Source organism: Acanthochromis polyacanthus, chromosome 3 (genome assembly GCF_021347895.1).
Source record: "Acanthochromis polyacanthus isolate Apoly-LR-REF ecotype Palm Island chromosome 3, KAUST_Apoly_ChrSc, whole genome shotgun sequence".
NCBI classification, from domain to species: domain Eukaryota; kingdom Metazoa; phylum Chordata; class Actinopteri; family Pomacentridae; genus Acanthochromis; species Acanthochromis polyacanthus.
Window position 1 is genome coordinate 19,995,870 of NC_067115.1, and position 22,641 is coordinate 20,018,510.

The following is a 22,641-nucleotide window of genomic DNA, read 5'->3' on the forward strand; positions in this document are numbered from 1 at the left end:
GTGTGCTTGGCTGTTTGTCTCTATCTGTAGCCCTACAATAGACTGTTGATCTGTCCATGGTGTCCCCTGCCTTCACCCTGAGTCAGCTGGGATACCCTCCAGCCCCAAGCAACATTAGTGAGGACTAAGCAGTGTGTAGATAATGGATGGATGCAACAGCAAACTACATCAGTGTCTCACTCTCTGGTTGTAATATCCCCTTGTAACCACAAGGTGGACCAGGTTACACATTTATCAGCCATCCTCTGGAACAAATAATGACTCCACTCTCCTTATGTCACTTATCCAGAGTGTTCAGAGGGTCCAGGTTGTCTGGGGTCACTTAGATCAAGTAAACAGAGACAACCTGTTCACCATGCAACCGTTTGCTTCATTGTGAGTTTCATGTTTCAATAAAACAAACAAATATACACCAGTCAGCTCCAACATTATGGCCACTGACTGGTGAACTGAATGACATCGATTGTCTATTTATAGTAAGCAATGTTCTGCTGAGAAACCTCGAGTCCTGACATTCATGTGAATGTTTGACATGTACCACCCACCTAAACGTTGCAGGTCAAGCAACCCCCGACTCCCCATGGCAACAGCAGCCCTTGATGCCAGTTGCCACCCTCAGCAGGACAATGCACCCCGGCACACCGCAAAACCTGCTCAGGAGTGGCCCGGGGAACATGACAGAGCTAAGATGTTCAAACGGGTTCCACACTCCCCAGATCCAAATATGTGTGTATATATGTATCTATATATACATATTTCTTGTGAATTTTCATTCTTTATTCTTATTGTTTTGGTTTCGAACAGGTGCAAAATGCATTTCACTGTGCATTATACTATGTATAATTGTGTATGTGATAAATAAAGGTCTTGAATCTTTAATCACCACCCCAGGGCCACAGAACATCCCCAGAGGTTCTGTGTCCGTGCCCCACCGGGCCAGAGGAGATTTAGCAGCATTTAGAAAGGGGACAGTATTTGGCAGATGGTCATAATGCTATGCCTGATGTTCACATTTATAACAATATTATATATTCTTTTTCGTTTGGGTTTTCTGATGCTCTTGGATAATTATAAGTTATGTTTTGCCGTAGGGACCTGCAGGATTTTCTTGCACGTTGTCGTGTTTCTATAAGAGATCCCGCTGCTTTGTTACATCATCTCTCTGTGTTTGAAGTTTGTTTCTCCTCTGAGCATCTCATCTGGGCAAAGTACACGGTGGGGGCTGTTCAGTCTATTCACCGAGATGTGTGAGTGAGTGTATACAGGGGTTTCGGGTCATGTTCCCATGGTAACTGAGAGGTGTCTCACTCTGTGCCCTTGCTTCATTTCTGTGTGTGTGTGTGTGTGTGTCTGACCAATTATCCCAGCAGGCTGTTATCTCCTTTCAGGGAGCTTTACATTATCACCTTGGCAGCCGGGTGGTCTATGGTCAGGTGAGTCGCCACAGCTAGTTACACCACACAAGAGCAGAGGGAGGGGCAAGGTGGACAGATCACAAGAGGAGAGATCAGGAGCTGACCGACCGACAAACAGCGAGGCAGGATGGATAGATGGGACAGGGAGGGAGAAAAGACAGGGGCAGGGGGATGGAAGAGGGAGCTAAAAGGCAGATTATGTCAACAAACAGCCAAGATTTATGCGAAGCACTGATAGCCCGTTACCTAACATGGCGGTAAATGGGAGTTGGCTTGGGATTAATTACCCCAAGAACCGATGCACACAAGGCTCAGTGTTGCTAGTGACAGTTTCTATGGGTTTCAATGTGTCTTCTTTCCTCATTTTCGACACTCTTCAAAACATTTTGCCCAACTGCATGAACAATTTGTACATTTTACACACACACAGACTTCATACATATTTTATAAAATACACCAACGTATTTTAAATCCACAGCAAACATCAATATTTGTTCACAGCCTGCAGCGGTGTATGGTTTCACTCTGTTCAGCAGAACAGCTCATCATTTACTTTAGTAAAATAGCAATACTGCACTGTAGAAATAACATTATAAGTAAGTACACTCAAAAAAATCTAATTTAAAAGTATACATACAGCGGAATGTCTCTTATCAGTGAAGGAATATTTAATTAAGAGGTCATGATGCAAGAATATGTAAATAGTACTTAGAGTCAAGCAGCTACACTTGATATCTTGAAGATCAATTGAGCACTGTGGCACTAAAACATATTTGACCTCATTTATTTTCAATGGGACACAAGTAAAAAGCATTTTGAGTTTCTAGGTGATACAAGATCGATCAGTAGTGCAACAAAAGGTGGAGGGAGTCAGAGGTTGAAAACTTGAGACAAACTGCTATATTTAAAAAAAAGAAAAGAAATGACCATAAAGAAGCAACATGTGGCTGGGTAAGTAGATTCAGGAATTAGTTTTTATGTCTGTGGAGATCAGACATAAAGATCATTATTGCACTCCTTCTGATCCCTCTTATCTATGTCCCAGATCTTCAGGATGACACATAAAAACAAAACCGAAGTGTTGCTCAGCAGCGTATCAAGGGTAGCGCTGGAGAAAGTACCTGTTGCTTATTGACACACTGTTTGCAGAAGAGCAGGCTACTCGCTTGGACTAGCAATGGGAGTAATTGCTCATTTAGCAAGGCCGGTTTGTTTTCGTTCTGCTCACATCAAATACTCGTTCTTTAAATCATTCATTTTTCTATTAATTGTCAGGGTCATGTGTTAGCTCCCATTTAGCTTCTTTAGCTCTTCATGTACCCCCCTTTTTGCTCTTAGTTACAGTTGTCATCATTCAGTATCTGAGGTGCAGAAAAACCCTTTAGGCTCTTATTGTTCACCTCAGTTCAGCCCCAGTTATGTCCTGATAATGTCAGAAACGTATTGCATTAGTGTCAGTTTTCCCTAATCGAATCCTTTGTAATCTTGTAATATATACAGAAAAAATAAAAAATGCAGATAAGGTATATTAATTTCTTGTGCAACATTTCTCCCACTATACTAGCATGTGCTTGGATGTAGTTGGGTCATCTACGATGGTTCCGTCACCGTTGACCTTAAAGGTTCGTTTCTTGGTGGATTTGTCATCTATGAAGAATAAATAAAAAATTTGGCCCCCATGCCCCTCGCGAAAATGTGGGCATAACCCGTGAGGACTGCAAATCCAAAATGGCCGCCGCGAGCTATTTTGGAAAATATCTTTTCAGTGGTTTGGCCCACAGAACCCCACAGCATATGGTTTCTGACATTTCTTGGGGCCAGGATCTCATATTTGATGTTGATTTAATGATTGGACCTGTTTTTGACCTTCAAATTCAAAACGGCCACCATAAAATCCAAAATGGCCACCATCATTAATATCAGAAATGATCTCTATTTTTTTTTTACTACATGGCTCAAACGTGGATAGTTTCTTGAACTTTTTAAAGTTGAAGGATAAGTATTTAGTGTTTGCTTGAAGGTTTGACATGATGAAAGGCGCAACAAAAAAGCTTAGCAAACATAAAGACTCAAGGAAAGTGAAAATGTAAAAATGTGTAATACTGCTGTTAGCCACCACTTTAGGTGTTCACCCTTGTGCCACGATGAGGCCCAGTATTTACGACTTGACAAGGGGTTTTCGGGTTTTTTTGTTTTTGTTTTTTTTGCTTTTTTTTTTGCTTTTTTTGTTTGTTTGTTTTTTGTTTGATTTTGTAATATATTCGAACAAAAATTTAGCTTTCTAGATATGGTACTTGCCTACTAAAATGTTAGAATGTTGACATATCAAAGATGAATGTCTTCTTTGCCTTTGACCTTTGGAAGTTAAATGGAAGGTCTGTCCTACCACTGCTTCTGCTACAGCCTTTTGATCTGAACTTAATTAGTGCTTATAAATTCTGCTTTGCTCTGTGGCATGGAAGTTAAACAGAGGTTATCCCCACCTAGCTGTTTCTTCTCTTGCTACTTAGCATATTTACAAACATCTACTTTACTGTAAATTTCAAGATAAACAAGCTGTTGTTTGATAGAAAATATGTAGCAGAAGATTTGAGGGTCAAAAACTGGTGCAATCATCAAATCAACATCATATATGAGATCCTGGACCCAAAAAAATGTCAGAAACCATATATTATTGGGTAAAAGACAGTCTGCTTCAGCTGGTTGGGTTGACTGGAAAGGGATTGCAGAGAAAAATGATCTGCATTCTTTTTTGTTTTTTCCTTTTTTCCCTTTCTATCATTTTGAAGCGACTAGGTGTTTTTTTCTACGTCTTTCTGGTCGCTCTGTTCTATCACTTTTTGCTTGCATCACTTCAGTCTGAAACGTTTAGGACTTCTCTCATCACCGTCCTCATCGTCATCTCTTTCTCTCTTTTTCCACAATCGGCAATTTTTGCTGTCCTGAGAATCGACATCCTCGTCGTCTTCTCTTGATCTTTTTCTTGATGTAGCAGGAAGATCACCTGGATCAGCCTCACTGTCTTGGTGATGGACTGGAGCATCGTCATCTTCATCACTGTCACTGTCATCACTGTCATCACTGTCAGTGTCATCAAACTCATCCCACCAGCGGAATCTTCTGCTGGGGGCGTCTTCACCTTCATCCTCCTCCTCCTCACGCTGCCGTCGCCTTGATGCTTCAGGCTGAGGATCATCAGATGCTTCTGCTTCTTGGATAACCTCCACCTCTGGTCTGATTATGTCGTGTTCCACATTGTCCATGATAATGTTGTTCATGTTCTCAGTGAAGTAGCGGTCAAAAATGTGCCTCAGATCGCAGAACAGAGGATCGTCCACTCCGTGATAGGTGACTGTACGGAGCAGTTCGAGCAGCGTACGTGCATACTCTGCAAAGTCAGCCTCCAACATTCGTTCAATTGTGGCTAGATGAAATGTCAGTCCTGAAAAATCAAATCCACAATTTTGGCACAATTATTAAGAATCAAGGTCAAAACCAGCACTTCAGTTTTCCTCAAACAGCAAAGAAAACTGATCTAAAATGCTCTAAACTGTACATCACAGATATCTCAGATGTGAAACAATGGAACAACTACTTACGATTTGGAGGCTGATTCAGAGAGTCCCCGACGTCCATCTTTAGAAAAGCAGCTGAATGATGTGTGGCAGTGGTGCTGAAAGTTTTCTGTGGTCTGTCCAACAAAAACGCCGACTGGTTCAGTGAGATCTCAACTTGAAGAGCAGACTGTCCTTATTCCTAAGCTGCTTTGCTTTGGTTTGATTTCAGTTCAGTTCAAATCAAAACAATTTACTTTTAACGGTCAGTAATTCCAGCTTTCACTAACATGGGGCTGAAGGCAAGTTTTCTTCATCACATTTAAAAGTAAACACTTGCACATTATATTTAGAAATGCATATTTGATCTACATTTGAGTCCAAAAAGATACTGAGGTTAATTGATGATCCTAAATGTTCCTGTAGGTGTGAGTGTGATTGTTTGTCCTGTTTTTAAGCTACTGTGTTGTTTTGAAGTTGTTTTCTTGTTTTTCCTCTGTGAAGCACTTTGGTGCTTTTTCAAAATAGCTCACAGCGGTTATTTTGGATTTGTAGTGCTCACGGGTTATGCCCACGTTTTCGTGAAGGGCATGGGGGCCAAATTTTTACTTATTCTTCACAGATGACAAATCCACCGAGAAACGAACCTTTAAGCTCAACGGTCACGGAACCATCGTAGACGACCCAACTATATTTAGCTAACATAAGTGAAACTATACAATCAAGCAATGCCCTAAATAATGAAATAATATTTAAATTTTATAATATGGCTTAATTTGCTAAGTTGACACATCAGAATAGCATTACACTTGCATCAAAACATTAAATATTTATTTCAGTCAGTCTGTCAGTGGTCAAATGGTCAGGTGAATGACTGGCTCTGGCACTGGCCATCCTCACTCAAGCTCAAGACTTTCTGAAAATCACTCTAAAGCTCTAAAAGAAAACAGTGCAATTTAACTGAAGGGGTAAAAAGACCAAATAGTTTAACTCGAAGACTGAGATCCTTCGGTTCTTTTAAAGATTCGTTTCTAATAGCTCATTCAGTTGTGAAGTAGCATCACTGGCGTAGACACATCTGCAGCGATGAGGGTGAAGTGACGGAGGTGATGCTGTGCCAGTTTGCAAGTGGTTCTCCATGATGACAGCTCACTCTGCAGCAGGCAGTGGTTTTAAAACAAAGGGTTGAAAACTCAGTGAGAGCTGCCTCATTATTAAAAAAAGCCAGGCCCACACACACTTGGTTAGCAATTCAATAGTGTCTAGCAGCCTAACAGACTGATACTCCCTTGGGAGATGATACCGTCAACAGAACTAAAAGAGGCAGAATATTGGACTAATCAGGTGGCAAGAGGAAAAGTCACAGACTTATGGAAAAATTGTATTTCGTAACAAGTTTGGATGGTTTGTGGACGACTACTTTGGAGCATCAAATTTAGCATTTGGTTAATGCTATGCTGGTACTTTGAAACCAAATTACACAAATGAGTCATGGATCTGACTGTAGAATGCTACGCATAATGACATGGTAGCAACCTGTCAATCACAAAGCTGCTCTGCTCTGAACTATACTCTGCTTGGTCATCTGTTTTACTCTAAATGTGACCATAATTTACACAATTACCAACGTGCTGCACTCAAACAGTCTTGAGATTAGTGATTATGTCCATAAATGCATTAGGAAAATGTTTATCGAGGTAACAGATCAAGCGAGAAGTAGGGACATTTTTTCATTGACTTCTACACAGCCGGGCTTCTTTGCGCAACTGGAGGAGTTGCCTCCTGTTGGCTGTTGGAAAGAATGCATCTCCACCATCCACCTTTTATATACAGTCTATGGCAGCAACTTCCAATATTTGACACCAACAAAGGCCAAACTTTACCTGAGTTAAAGTACAGAGGTGTTCAAAATAAAACGTATTTGGTATAAAGTAAGATAATGTATTCATGAGGAATAACTCAGTACCTTTCTGTGATGTGAATGCACAATACTGAATCATTGCTTTAATTGTGTAGTTGGATAAAACTGAGCAAATGTTTGCTGGTTTATAAAATGTTGGCTATTTTTTTAAAATCTGAAAACAGCTGAAATGAAGGTAAAATGGTGACAAATGTAGTTAAACATTACATTTCCCCCTGGAACTTTGTGTAGTTAAAGTAGTTGGATAAATAGAAATGCTATGTACTCATTGTCTGAGTAAATATATTTAGTTCTTTGCCTTGCTGAAAGTGGCAACAGAATTTTACAGCATAATTCCCAAGAACTGCTACTGTAGGTCACACCTACACATAAAGCAGTTATGACTCAAACACTGAATGCACTGAATACACTCAATAAGTATCGCAGGTGACAGCACAAGAGGTGTAATTAAGCACTTTATCATCTCTCTGCAACCTGGATATTGTATCACAGATCAGAGAGCATCGATGACTCAAAAATGTCTGCTGTAGCCTACACTGACTTCATTTTAACACTGTGGTATTATTCTTCTCTGATTTTTTCTCGCAAGGTTGGCAGACAGATCCGTTTCGTGCCATTCGTTGTAGATACAGACTCGTGAAAGGCTTTATGTAACAGCTGTTTCTTTAGAATAATCAATACGTGAATAACTCATCAGGAAAACTGAGCTGCGCCTCAGCTGCTTTCACTTCCAAGATGGGGTGTGCTGAAACGAGTTACAGCAAGATTAATAGAAGTGTTGAAAGGTTTGAATAAGAATAAACATTAATATAGATCTTTAAGCTATGTGCTACAGCTGGTGCCCCAGGTTTTCACAGCCATGATGCACCCGTAACAAAGACTGTAATGTGAATGAAAGATGAAGTCTTCTGAGTGCCATAATAAGATGCCAATATATAAAAGCTAATGGTGACATGAAGAATGTTTGAATACAGACTCTATTTAAGCCTTACTTGCGGGTTTGACAGCTAAAAAGAAGCATAAGCTGTCAAAATTCCTATTTTTTTGACAGATTAAGCCCAAAATGTTGATGGGATGTGTCCTCATTTGATCTCTCTATAAGATGCTTTTTCTCCTCTCCATCTGCATCAAGTGAGCCAAGGCAAGCAAGGGTGACATATGGCATGTAAGTCAGTCAGTGCCCAAGGCCCATGTCCAGAACACGGTATGCAGACAGCTACATGGTGATAACTCCAAGTGTCTGAAAGCTAGAATAAAAAGATCTGGATTTTCCGACAGCCACAATGTGAGCCATGACACCACTGATAACAGACAGTTGATAACATTGTGTGTTTTTCTACATCACGCATTCAGACATTGTTTTTAAAAGGAAATTTTACACTTCAACTAGCTGTGTGCATAGTTGCCACTCGTGTTTGCTTAGTTGTGTGTGCGGTAAAGGTAGAATTTCATGTAAGTGCATATGCTGCATTGGTTGCCATGGGAGACACCACATGGTTATGATCCTCACTTTGCAGATAAAGCTTTCATTAACATAATGCTTTTCACAAAACCCAAGAGCAAAGCATGTGTAGGTCACTAAGCCTAATACACAATAGATACTCTGACTTGTCAGAGATCCCACCTGCATACCCCCTTAAGAAGTAGTAAGTAATATTTACAGCTCTGATTTTACTGTGGCATGTCAAAATCTCTTTTGTGGGGTAATAAAAACAAAACAAAAAAACACTGTTGTATTTAAAATGTGTAACCATTACCATATAGATCCAATGATGGTTCCCAGGGCAGGAATTATCTGATAATTTCCTCCATATTTATAGAACAATGCAAAATGTTTAAGTTGATACTGCCCATTCTCATTCACCTACGCTGTGCTTTGGGCCCAGTGCAGATTCCCACAGTGGGAGTTTTGTAATCTGACTGTTTATGCGACATCCAATTCAACGCGTCCTTGTCACGTTAGGCATATTACCTATCACAGATGAAATAGCGCAGGTATAATAAATAAAAACACTGATGAGTGAATTTCGTTTAGTGGTGCAATACTGTGTCCAAATTCACAACACAGACTAATTTAATACAATATGTTCCACACAGGGCTGCACAGTGGTTAGCACTTTCGCCTTGTAGCAAGAAGATCCCTGGTTCAAATCCCGGGGTGGGCCTGGGATCTTTCTGGATGGAGTTTGCATGTTCTCCCTGTGCATGCGTGGGTTTTCTCCGGGTGCTCCGGCTTCCTCCCACAGTCCAAAAATATGCTGAGGTTAATTGATTATTCTAAATTACCAGTAGGTTTGAATGCAAGTGTAACTGTTTGTATATGTAGCCCTGTGATACAAAATACGGCTGTTGTTTTAGTTTGTTGCAACACCGGAAGTTGCTGAGGAAGAACTGTTAAGAGCTGGTCTGGATCGTCAACACATTTAGAATGGCTTTAATGGAGCGCTTTTCCAATTTTATTCTCCTTGAGAGTGACAAAACCCGCGCAGAAATCATGGAGTTCACATTGCTCCATATTAAAGAGATTATATATATATATATATATATATATATATATATTATGGCATGCCGTTTAGGAAATTATATATATAATGAAACTTGATATATATATAATGAAACTCGATATATATATAATGAAACTTGATATATATATAATGAAAATTGATATATATATAATGAAACTTGATATATATATATAATGAAACTTGATATATATATAATGAAACTTGATATATATATAATGAAAATTGATATATATATAATGAAAGTTGATATATATATATAATGAAAGTTGATATATATATAATGAAAGTTGATATATATATAATGAAAGTTGATATATATATATATATAATGAAAGTTGATATATATATAATGAAAGTCGATATATATATAATGAAACTTGATATATATATAATGAAAATTGATACATATATATATAATGAAAGTTGATATATATATAATGAAAGTTGATATATATATAATGAAAGTTGATATATATATATAATGAAAGTTGATATATATATAATGAAAGTTGATATATATATAATGAAAGTTGATATATATATATATAATGAAAGTCGATATATATATAATGAAACTTGATATATATATAATGAAAATTGATATATATATAATGAAACTTGATATATATATAATGAAAATTGATATATATATAATGAAAGTTGATATATATATATAATGAAAGTTGATATATATATAATGAAACTTGATATATATATAATGAAAGTCGGAATATAGAATGTTCAGATTTTCATTCCATCTATTCAAAGTTTCATTCCATATATTCAGACTTTTTCCTACTGAGCCCTGGAAGGACATGGCAAACAAAAACAGGAACCTTATTGGACATTTGCTCTTCAGATGAGCTCTTCTGTGATTATCTATCTGTCTTCATGGTTGTCACAGGGAACGGCGACTACGTTTGAGAAAACAGGTAATTTTTAGAGATGTTTTGATTCTGAACACTGAACGTGTTAGCATTAGCTTAGCTACTTAGCTTCGACTACATTTGCATCCCTACATAGCTTAAAGGTTAAACACATGCACCATATGTTGATGATAATGATAATATCTATGTTTATCTTTATAGCTGGTCTTAAGGCTAATTACGAGGCAGAGGTCAGCTGCTGCCTGGACACATCCATGATCACGCCACTGGTGGGACACAATTGTACTGGATTTCAGCTGAAGGCTGCTGTTCTGTCCAAACTGAGACATTTTTATTGTGACATACCCTCCACTGTTGTTAGCTTTTGATTCAATAATTTTTTTTGAGATGAGGAAATCACTATTGCATGTTTCTAGTTAAATACCCTACTTTTATGATATATCACTACAGCGTGCACTTTTTGTATTTTCCATCAATTTCACCCAAAAGTTGAATAACTATTTGTGAGCAGTGTATGTAGACACATAATAGAAGCACATTTCAATAATATGTCTGCTGCAGTAGTGCAGTTTATCTACCTAGATTGGTGTAACAGTAAAAAAACAACAACGTATGCTACTGATGTTTCTGACTAAAATCTGCTTGAAAAGCACAACTGCTTATCTGTCAAAATGTGTGTAACAAAAGTGTGCACTGAACACTGAATAAAGTCTCTGTAGATTATAGACAAAATTTGCATCTCTCATCACAAATTTCTGTTCATTCATCCAAAGTGCATGAGTAAAATACAAAACAGGTGAAGTACTAAAAAAGATTTATTTTCTAGAAAAGCCAATAGTCAACAATGCAGTTTAATTCTGGGACAGTTGCTCCAGCACCGACACCATGCGTCCCATCAGTGCAACCAAGGTTTTCATTCATCTTCTGGATGTTCTGGAGCATGGCAGAGGTCACGTCTTGGTGTCTTCCGATCTGTTCCAAGAACCGTTCCTCTGACCTCTCCAGATACTGCAGAGGATCCAAAGCAGCTTCCTGGTTCCCTTTTCCTGCATAAAAGCACCAAAAAGTACTAGTTGTCAGTAATTATTTTCTATTTTCATAAACACAGTTAACTTAAAGTAAATGTTCTATTTTGTGATTTTAGGATGGGTCAAAAGATAACATACTGATCATGTTGATGTCTGCATAGTCTAAACAGATCTTACTTGATTTGGTCTGTAGAGAGGAGGACAGCGTGGAGGAGCTGCAGGACGGAACCAGTAAGCTGCAGACTAGTGCTCCTGGTAACTGGACCTCATCATCCAAGGCCGACAACTAAATAAAATGAACAAGACATGCTGTTGATAGCATCTGTAATACAAATGATTTTATCCATTAACTGATTTATTGCTTTGTCCATACAATGTTAGAAAGTGTTACAAATAATACCTGTAATAATTTCCAACAGTGATAAATGCCTTGTTTTATTTTACAACAAAAACACCAAAAGCATCTGTGTATAAGAAATCAGTGCATTGGATTTCCACATCTGCAAAGCTAGAAAATCACACATCAGAATTTCACCTTGAAATTATGAAAATAGCTGCAGATTACCAGTACTCTTTACTTCATTGTGTTAACTTGATCATTTCAATCAGTTTTTTAGACTTGTATTACTGATACGAAACATAATCAACACATAAATTAAAATGTGTTCGCAAAGAGTTCACTGGTTCTTCAAGGGAAATTTCAATGATAACCATATAGTTCAGTAATATGATTAATGGGTCATTGTGCAACAGCGTGGGAGGTTCTGAATACAGGTCTTGGACTGAAATATTGCTGCTGCTTTCCTCCGGTTTTATAAGGAGTTGTTTCATAGCTTGTTAGCTTACCAGCGGCTAACTGGCTGGCAAACAATAGTTGAACGCCAACCTCTAATCACTGATCCGGTGTCCGGACCGCGTTAGCTGGCGGAACGTTCATAATACTGATGTGGGACTGTTGTAGCTAGCGTATTCATAGTAGGATAACAGCAGGATGTTGGAGAAATAAAACTTACCATTATCAGGATCGCTGGTCTGCATGGCAGACTCTTAGCGCATCGCACTGCTTGAATGTCTGTGTGTTTCAGGCCGATTTTAAAATAAAACTCAATAAAATTCTCGTCCGGGTGAGTGTCCTTCGTTGTCGCTTCGCCATACGGACATGTCCCTTCCGGGGCTCGGTAGGAAAAAAGATTTGATATATATATAATGAAAGTTGATATATATATAATGAAAGTCGATATATATATATATAATGAAACTTGATATATATATAATGAAAGTTGATATATATATATATAATGAAACTTGATATATATATAATGAAAGTTGATATATATATAGTGAAAGTCGATATATATATATAATGAAAGTCGATATATATATATATATAATGAAAGTCGAGATATATATATAATGAAAGTTGATATATATATATAATGAAAGTCGATATATATATAATGAAAGTTGATATATATATATATATCAACTTTCATTATATATATATCAAGTTTCATTATATATATATCGACTTTCATTATATATATATCAACTTTCATTATATATATATCAAGTTTCATTATATATATATCGACTTTCATTATATATATATATCAAGTTTCATTATATATATATCAAGTTTCATTATATATATATCAAGTTTCATTATATATATATCGACTTTCATTATATATATAATTTCCTAAACGGCATGTATGGCATGCCGTTTAGGAAATTATATATATAATGAAAGTCGATATATATATAATGAAACTTGATATATATATAATGAAAGTTGATATATATATAATGAAAGTCGATATATATATAATGAAACTTGATATATATATATATAATGAAAGTCGATATATATATAATGAAACTTGATATATATATAATGAAAGTCGATATATATATAATGAAACTTGATATATATATAATGAAACTTGATATATATATAATGAAAGTCGATATATATATAATGAAACTTGATATATATATATAATGAAACTTGATATATATATAATGAAAGTCGATATATATATAATGAAACTTGATATATATATAATGAAACTTGATATATATATAATGAAAGTCGATATATATATAATGAAACTTGATATATATATAATGAAACTTGATATATATATAATGAAACTTGATATATATATAATGAAAGTTGATATATATATAATGAAAGTTGAGATATATATATAATGAAAGTCGGAATATAGAATGTTCAGATTTTCATTCCATCTATTCAAAGTTTCATTCCATATATTCAGACTTTTTCCTACTGAGCCCTGGAAGGACATGGCAAACAAAAACAGGAACCTTATTGGACATTTGCTCTTCAGATGAGCTCTGCTGTGATTATCTATCTGTCTTCATGGTTGTCACAGGGAACGGCGACTACGTTTGAGAAAACAGGTAATTTTTAGAGATGTTTTGATTCTGAACACTGAACGTGTTAGCATTAGCTTAGCTACTTAGCTTCGACTACATTTGCATCCCTACATAGCTTAAAGGTTAAACACATGCACCATATGTTGATGATAATGATAATATCTATGTTTATCTTTATAGCTGGTCTTAAGGCTAATTACGAGGCAGAGGTCAGCTGCTGCCTGGACACATCCATGATCACGCCACTGGTGGGACACAATTGTACTGGATTTCAGCTGAAGGCTGCTGTTCTGTCCAAACTGAGACATTTTTATTGTGACATACCCTCCACTGTTGTTAGCTTTTGATTCAATAAATTTTTTTGAGATGAGGAAATCACTATTGCATGTTTCTAGTTAAATACCCTATTTTTATGATATATCACTAAAGCATGCACTTTTTATATTTTCCATCAATTTCACCCAAAAGTTGAATAACTATTTGTGAGCAGTGTATGTAGACACATAATAGAAGCACATTTCAATAATATGTCTGCTGCAGTAGTGCAGTTTATCTACCTAGATTGGTGTAACAGTAAAAAAAAACATATGCTACTGATGTTTCTGACTAAAATCTGCTTGAAAAGCACAACTGCTTATCTGTCAAAATGTGTGTAACAAAAGTGTGCACTGAACACTGAATAAAGTCTCTGTAGATTATAGACAAAATTTGCATCTCTCATCACAAATTTCTGTTTATTCACCCAAAGTGCATGAGTAAAATACAAAACAGGTGAAGTACTAAAAAAGATTTATTTTCTAGAAAAGCCAATAGTCAACAATGCAGTTTAATTCTGGGACAGTTGCTCCAGCACCGACGCCATGCGTCCCATCAGTGCAACCAAGGTTTTCATTCATCTTCTGGATGTTCTGGAGAATGGCAGAGGTCACGTCTTGGTGTCTTCCGATCTGTTCCAAGAACCGTTCCTCTGACCTCTCCAGATACTGCAGAGGATCCAAAGCAGCTTCCTGGTTCCCTTTTCCTGCATAAAAGCACCAAAAAGTACTAGTTGTCAGTAATTATTTTCTATTTTCATAAACACAGTTAACTTAAAGTAAATGTTCTATTTTGTGATTTTAGGATGGGTCAAAAGATAACATACTGATCATGTTGATGTCTGCATAGTCTAAACAGATCTTACTTGATTTGGTCTGTAGAGAGGAGGACGGCGTGGAGGAGCTGCAGGACGGAACCAGTAAGCTGCAGACTAGTGCTCCTGGTAACTGGACCTCATCATCCAAGGCCGACAACTAAATAAAATGAACAAGACATGCTGTTGATAGCATCTGTAATACAAATGATTTTATCCATTAACTGATTTATTGCTTTGTCCATACAATGTTAGAAAGTGTTACAAATAATACCTGTAATAATTTCCAACAGTGATAAATGCCTTGTTTTATTTTACAACAAAAAACACCAAAAGCATCTGTGTATAAGAAATCAGTGCATTGGATTTCCACATCTGCAAAGCTAGAAAATCACACATCAGAATTTTACCTTGAAATTATGAAAATAGCTGCAGATTACCAGTACTCTTTACTTCATTGTGTTAACTTGATCATTTGAATCAGTTTTTTAGACTTGTATTACTGATACGAAACATAATCAACACATAAATTAAAATGTGTTCGCAAAGAGTTCACTGGTTCTTCAAGGAAAATTTCAATGATAACCATATAGTTCAGTAATATGATTAATGGGTCATTGTGTAACAGCGTGGGAGGTTCTGAATACAGGTCTTGGACTGAAATATTGCTGCTGCTTTCCTCCGGTTTTATAAGGAGTTGTTTCATAGCTTGTTAGCTTACCAGCGGCTAACTGGCTGGCAAACAATAGTTCAACGCCAACCTCTAATCAGTGATCCGGTGTCCGGACCGCGTTAGCTGGCGGAACGTTCATAATACTGATGTGGGACTGTTGTAGCTAGCGTATTCATAGTAGGATAACAGCAGGATGTTGGAGAAATAAAACTTACCATTATCAGGATCGCTGGTCTGCATGGCAGACTCTTAGCGCATCGCACTGCTTGAATGTCTGTGTATTTCAGGCCGATTTCAAAATAAAACTCAATAAAATTCTCGTCCGGGTGAGTGTCCTTCATTGTCGCTTCGCCATACGGACATGTCCCTTCCGGGGCTCGGTAGGAAAAAAAGATTTGATATATATATAATGAAAGTTGATATATATATATATATATAATGAAAGTCGATATATATATATAATGAAACTTGATATATATATAATGAAAGTTGATATATATATATAATGAAAGTCGATATATATATAATGAAAGTTGATATATATATAATGAAAGTCGATATATATATAATGAAACTTGATATATATATAATGAAAGTTGATATATATATAATGAAAGTCGATATATATATATATATATATATATCAAGTTTCATTATATATATATCAAGTTTCATTATATATATATCAAGTTTCATTATATATATATCGACTTTCATTATATATATATATCAAGTTTCATTATATATATATCAAGTTTCATTATATATATATCGACTTTCATTATATATATATCAAGTTTCATTATATATATATCAAGTTTCGTTATATATATATCGACTTTCATTATATATATATCAAGTTTCATTATATATATATCAAGTTTCATTATATATATAATTTCCTAAACGGCATGCCATAGGCATGCCATAATATATATATATTTAAATATATATATATATATATATGTATTATCAGGAGGTTCTGCATGGAGAACAATTTAAGACGCAGTCATGTGTCAGCTGCTGATTTTGAGAGAGCTGCCATTTGTTCCATATTAACGACATATGTTAATTTCAGTGCCATACTTTATTAACTGTAGAATCTTATGTTTCACTTTTGTGTGTTTTACAGACAGTCCCGACCTCTGGACGAAAGTTTCTGTCATCTATTGGTGCTGCTGTTCCAGTTTAACTGGTGATCAGGTTAACTGGTGATAGTTTCAGTCTCCAGATGTTTCGTAGCAGATTTGACCAGACCAGACCTGGATCTGTGTGAAATTAAGATACTAGATAAAGAAGAGCTCCCCGATAAACGTCGGCATCACTGCTGAATAAAGTCAATATCCGTGTAAATATCACCTACAGCCATTACAAGGAAATGTATTGGCGAAATAAAAAACACGTATTTTTATGAACGATGAGAGGAATAAAAACATTTTATCATCCACAGACAAGATTCGGGGGTTTATGGGCAAACTTATCCTGTGGCGTGAGGCTTTGGAACAGGGCTGCATGGACATGTTCCTGCTGGCATCAGCTGCACCACAGGCAGCGAGGGAGCGCACTGTATATGCTGAACACCTTCAGACACTAAAAGAGAGGTTTGAGCGCAATTTTCCATGTGTGGCTGACATCGAGGACTGTGACTGGAATCCTAGACCCATTCAACCAGGAATCCTCAACAGTAAAGCTCAGTATGAAAGAGAGAGAGAAGTGCGCAGAGCTCTGTGTGGACCGCACACTGAAACTCAAATTTAGTGAGCTCCCACTGGATCAGTTTTGGTTGGCTTCTGCATCAGAGTACCCAAACATCTCCCACCTCGCGATTGGGCAACTTCTTCTCTTCCCCACTACCTACCTGTGTGAGCTGGCGTTCTCTACTCTGGTTTACATGAAGAACAACAGGAGGTCACGGCTCTCCGTTGAACAGGACTTGCGAGTGGCCCTCTCCTCAGTGCCACCAAGGATTAAAAAAATCCGTGCGCACCGACAGACACATGTGTCTCACTAATTTGTAAGTAGGCAATGATATTTACAGTAGCACACGTTTCAATGTTGATGCAAAATGTTACATTTATAATTAGTAGTTCAGGACAATGGACAGTTCTTTGTACATAATTTCTGCTGAGTTTGCTTTGCCTCGTTTTTAATTTTGTGACCTGTCTGACTTAAATAGGTGTGTTGCTGCTTTGATGAAGCCTAATTTGATGAAGTTTCAAATTAATTGTTGAAATATTTTGTTTATAAATATTTCATGAGTAATGGAGTTGTGTTTGTCTTATTTTATTTAGCATTAGGAAATAATTATGCACATTTACAGATATTTTACATGAATATGAGTGATAATACGTGTTACAAAGGCTATTTGGCACAATAGGTGTGCCTTGAGATTTTTACTTGTCCTTTGGTGTGCCTTGGGCACAAAAAGTTTGGGAACCACTGATGTAAACCATTGTGTCCATGAACAGTTTTATTTAATAAATACACAACATTGCAGTCACACAACATACTTTAGCTATTTACATTAAACTCAACACAAACATCGTTAGCTGAATGCTACGTTAGCTTTCATCAGGCTACAACTAAGCAGCTAGCTTGGTCAGCATTGTGAACAATAAAGGTAATATTTACTGGATGCTAACACTCTTCTCTGGTCAACACACACAGAAATAAACTCCACCAACATCTGGAGTGTATGGTACACATTATATCTAACACTAAAGTTGCTTATAAAGTGCATTAAAAACGGCACTGATACGAAAATAAACATTAACTTACCGAACAATCACAGTCCTTTCAGTGTCTGCTGGTAGAATCAGGCGAAGGTAGAAAACTGGTTAACACAGGCCAACGCAGGAAAGCTGTCAGTGGAAAGGCTTCTGCTGCTCCACCAATAAATAAACCATCAGAATTCATCCAAACAAGGAGAGCAGAGTCTCGGCTGCCTCCTCCATAGGACCTGTCAATCATTCCAGACCAGATGCCAATCAAGTAACCCCGCCCCTGGCTTCGCAAAACTTTAACGCTCTATAAAAAATTCAATATTGATTTATTTTAAGATCGGCCACCTGATCTCTCATTGTGACCATGAAAACTAACGAAAATATATATATATACAGTCTATGCACCGTATTCTGTTTGGCTCCACACTTGCTGATGACCACTTCTGGTCTCAGAAAATGAAAAAACAGGCCTTTTGTCGTTTCTGTCTCTTTCTGATTTTATTTTCTTGTTATTGTAAATATAAAATGAAAATCAAAGCATTTTTAAAATTTCGTATATCCCTTTTTGATCATCAAAAGGAAAAACGCCTTAAATTTCAATTATAATTTTTTGTATTTTAAAACGAAAATCAAATAACCACTCCCTTTTTGTTTTTCATTACCATTTCAGAACGGACAATCCAATTGCCAGATAAATACACCGACCTCCATGAATTGGAACAATATATTATGAATCATTATGAAAACTGAGCAGATTAAAGGGTTGTGTGACTTTTCCACTATGAATAGCAGCAGTAATGAGCTTATTAAACCAAAAATAATCTACATAGCACATATGCAGATGGCATGCTAGAATGCAGGTGTAAAGGGGAAGTAAGAGAGATGAGTCGGTTTGAACCCACACAGTTCTGAGAAGAGGTCTAATTAGGTAGAATATGTAAAAACATCTGAGTGACCATAGGTCCTTTCATTTTCACACTCTTCACACTACAGGCACAAGCCTACTTATAGTTACCACGCAGAATGGATTTTGGATTTGGATGACTGACAAAGCTGCTGTAAGTGGAGCAGGGGCCTTATTAGCTACACCTGTGCTTTTCCTGCTAAGGCAGTGAGAGTCTGCCAACAGCTCTGCATCTAGGATTTACAAGTTGTTTTAAACATATTTATACACCACATCTAAGCTCATTGTTATTGTAAAGTATATCTTCGACTGCCTGAAACCACAAAATATTACATCCTTATAGTGTTGACCACCTCCTTTTGTGTAACTACATCTAAGCAAAAAAATATATTATCACAGTCTTTATGATTAATTTTGTGAAAATTAAACCATTTTTTTTTAGCTTGCCTGTACATTCAACAACACAAACTGCTTGGCAAGTCCCTTGAGTTTTTGTGTTTGTGGCTGACTAGATGGCAGAAAAGCTAAGAGTCTGCAAAGTTTCTTTAACTGGATTGCTTGAAGAACATTGGCATTGAACACTCCTATTTTCTTCAATCAAAGCTTACACTGTCAAGTGAATGAACTACTGTCTAACTGAAAGTAGATATTGACTGTTGCTGGATTCATGCTTGTTTAACTGCATACTGAAAAAAAAAACAGCAGGATAATAGGAGGGGAGCTGTATGGCTGGCAGTTCAAGGACAAGGCCAGAGAGTAAGGAAAACAAATGTCTCAGAACATAATGGACTAGTTTCATCTTCTGAGAGGTGAATGCAGAGGTGGATCGGTGATTGTTACATAATGTGTTTCTCCGTGGGGTTCAGTTATTCTGTGCTACACTGGGGCACATCATCAGAGGAAAAAATAGTCAATTTTTAAGATCAAAGCCTAAAATAAATTTGGGGAGACTAGATATCGCTAAACCACATACATTTCTGTAAAAAACTATTAGTCACAAAAACCACTGTATCCTTTCTAGATTTCCAGGATAATATCTGTGATATATGGACATGTTTCTGAACCATTCTGAGAAACATAGAATCAATATCTCTGCATCTTACTGTGTAATTGCATTCAAAACTTATGAAACCAAGCTAACAAATCATGTGGACTGCAAGACAGCAGACTAAGCCATAGACTTAAATCAAGCCCTTTAGAATTGTAAATAGATCAATAAAGCCTCACCGAGCTATTTGTTACATAACACACCCCCTCTGGAGGATTGCAAAACCTTCCTGGGCTTAAATGAATGTTCATCAGCTCATGCCATAAAGTCACCTCTGTGGACATCTCTTCCTTTTATTCCACCTCCAGGAAAAAAAAGAAGGGAAGCATTTTTGGTCATTTATGTTCTTCCCCCCTTCAATTTACAGACGTCACTCTCACTGTTCACTCTCTGCATGAACTTATGAGTCAGTGCACTGCAGGCAGAGTGACATGGTCCTGTCCTCTCAGAGAATAAAGCGCAAATGATCTTCATTACGAGGAGACCCCAACCGCTGTAGAACACAAAAATGTTATGCAGCTTTAGCTTCTGTCTACTGTTTGTGTCTTTGCCAAACTGGCAAATCCCCCTGAGCATCTTCACTCATTTTGGTAAGTGCTTGAAATTTAGAGGAACCAGTCGAGATTTCTTTGCATTAATAAGGAGATTACCATATCCATATGATCTGAGCACTCGTGCTTTTCAAGGACAATTGCTTACTGTGAAGTGACCAAAAGAGAGGTGGAATTGTTTTGTTGTTGAATTAAATGTGGTTCCCAATTATGGCGAAAAGCACGACAACTGGAGAGTTCCCCTTTGAAGAGTGAGGAACCTTATATGGAGGTGGCTTACGCTTCAAAAGGGATCATAGTCCTAAGATGACAGAGCCAATTTAAAAGCTTTTCTGAAATGATGGCACATAGCACATCACATTACAGTATAGAAAAACTTCTTCAGACTTAGTGTGATTGAACTTTATTTCCTCTTCCCATCTGCTGGAAGATGACTCATTTTTAGTATACAAGTCCAGATACCAGTATAGGCTGTGGAGAAATGCATCTTCAGTTGTTGAAAAAATTAATAGACCACCTTTGTTTTCTTCAATTTCTTGTTCATTGCAATGCCTGGTGCCACCAAAAATACATTACCTAAAGAATACAATGAACACAACAAAAAATGCAGCTGATTATATAATACTTTATGTCCTATTTGACATGCTTCAGCTTAATTGTATTCCCAGGGTATATAAGCAGAATTGCACATGCAAAAGCCTAGAGTGGTTTCCTGCTTACATTCAAGCCGTAGCATGACTCAGAAGTTGTCAGCTGTCATATAATGCCTAAAACAAAAGAATTACGTCAAGCCACAAAGGCAGCCCCCTTTGCAATGCTGGAAATTGGCATGAGTGAGAGACAGGTAGCAAAAAAAATTAAAAATCTCGAAGACAGCAGTTCATTACATTAAGACAAAACAAATCAAACATGGTACTACCAAACTGCTAGCTGATTGCGGCAGGAAACGTCTTTCTACCCAACGAGCTGACTGTCACTCATCCATTCCTGTGTCAGAAATCGTCGTCAGACCTCCAGGGACCTTAAAAATGAGTGGACACTGTGGAGAAATGTGGCTTGTGTGGCAAGGACAGTTGGAAATCGACTTCATGAAGCTGGTCTGAAGTCATTCATCAACGAAAGGCAGAGGAAAGTTACTCTTTGCTGGGGATCACAAGGATTGGACTGTTGATGATTGGACTAAGATTCTCTTAAGTGATGAATCCAATTTTCAGTTGATGTGCACTCCAGCCAACTTACTGTTTAGGAGGAAACCTACAAACCAGACTGTCTTGCCCTGACAGTAAAACATGAGCGTGGATTAGTGACGATCTCGGGTTGTTTCAGCATGGGTGGAACAGGGCAAATGCAGTTGTCTACTCTGCTCCTGATGAGAACCGTTTGTCTGTGCTCTGATACTGTTGTTCCCCAAATGTTCTGTGCCTCAGCTTAAACATATCTCTTCGCACTCAGACTGCTTCTGTGCACTCGCCAAACTTCTGTTCTCAAAATTGCGCTCTCGCTCTTGGATATTTGAGAAGCGACCCTGTCAAAAGCCCCCATTCAATAAAATGCCAGCTAAGATGTTGACCAATGAAATCGTCACATTTGCTTTGCTTTTTTTTTTTTTTTTTTTTTTTTACCATACTTCCCACTTTCACAAAAATCCAAGCTCAAATTTTGAGAGCAGAAGTTTGGCAAGTCCACAGAAGTAGTCATAGAGTTAAAGATATGTGCTTAAACTGAAGCAAAGAACATTTGTGCAGCTACAGTATATGAGGACAGACAGTTTTCAGGAGGGGAAAGCAGATTTGCAACTGAGCCGAGGCTGATTTCAAGTACTTATGGAGGCGGCACACATGCCAAAGGACACCTTGTGCATAGCTGTCAGATGTCAGCAG

The 22,641-nt window shown here is 37.2% G+C and overlaps 3 long non-coding RNA genes across 4 annotated transcripts; 1 reads left to right on the forward strand and 2 right to left on the reverse strand.

The window, feature by feature from the left end:
- Window positions 1-10,035: 10,035 nt before the first annotated feature.
- LOC127533143 (uncharacterized) lies at window positions 10,036-14,367 on the forward strand. Of its 2 annotated transcripts, none has more exons than XR_007940884.1 (2): window positions 10,036-10,347; window positions 13,914-14,367. It is a non-coding gene; the product is annotated as an uncharacterized LOC127533143 (long non-coding RNA). The 2 variants fall into 2 exon arrangements; XR_007940883.1 differs by lacking the exon at window positions 10,036-10,347 and adding an exon at window positions 13,296-13,757.
- Window positions 10,607-12,442, reverse strand: LOC127533144 (uncharacterized). The gene is made up of 3 exons (XR_007940885.1): window positions 12,344-12,442; window positions 11,508-11,616; window positions 10,607-11,348 (listed from the first exon to the last, which is right to left on the reverse strand). It is a non-coding gene; the product is annotated as an uncharacterized LOC127533144 (long non-coding RNA).
- A 138-nt stretch (window positions 14,368-14,505) lies between the features above and the next one.
- LOC127533142 (uncharacterized) lies at window positions 14,506-15,894 on the reverse strand. Its single transcript, XR_007940882.1, has 3 exons — window positions 15,751-15,894; window positions 14,914-15,022; window positions 14,506-14,754 (listed from the first exon to the last, which is right to left on the reverse strand). It is a non-coding gene; the product is annotated as an uncharacterized LOC127533142 (long non-coding RNA).
- Window positions 15,895-22,641: the final 6,747 nt, after the last annotated feature.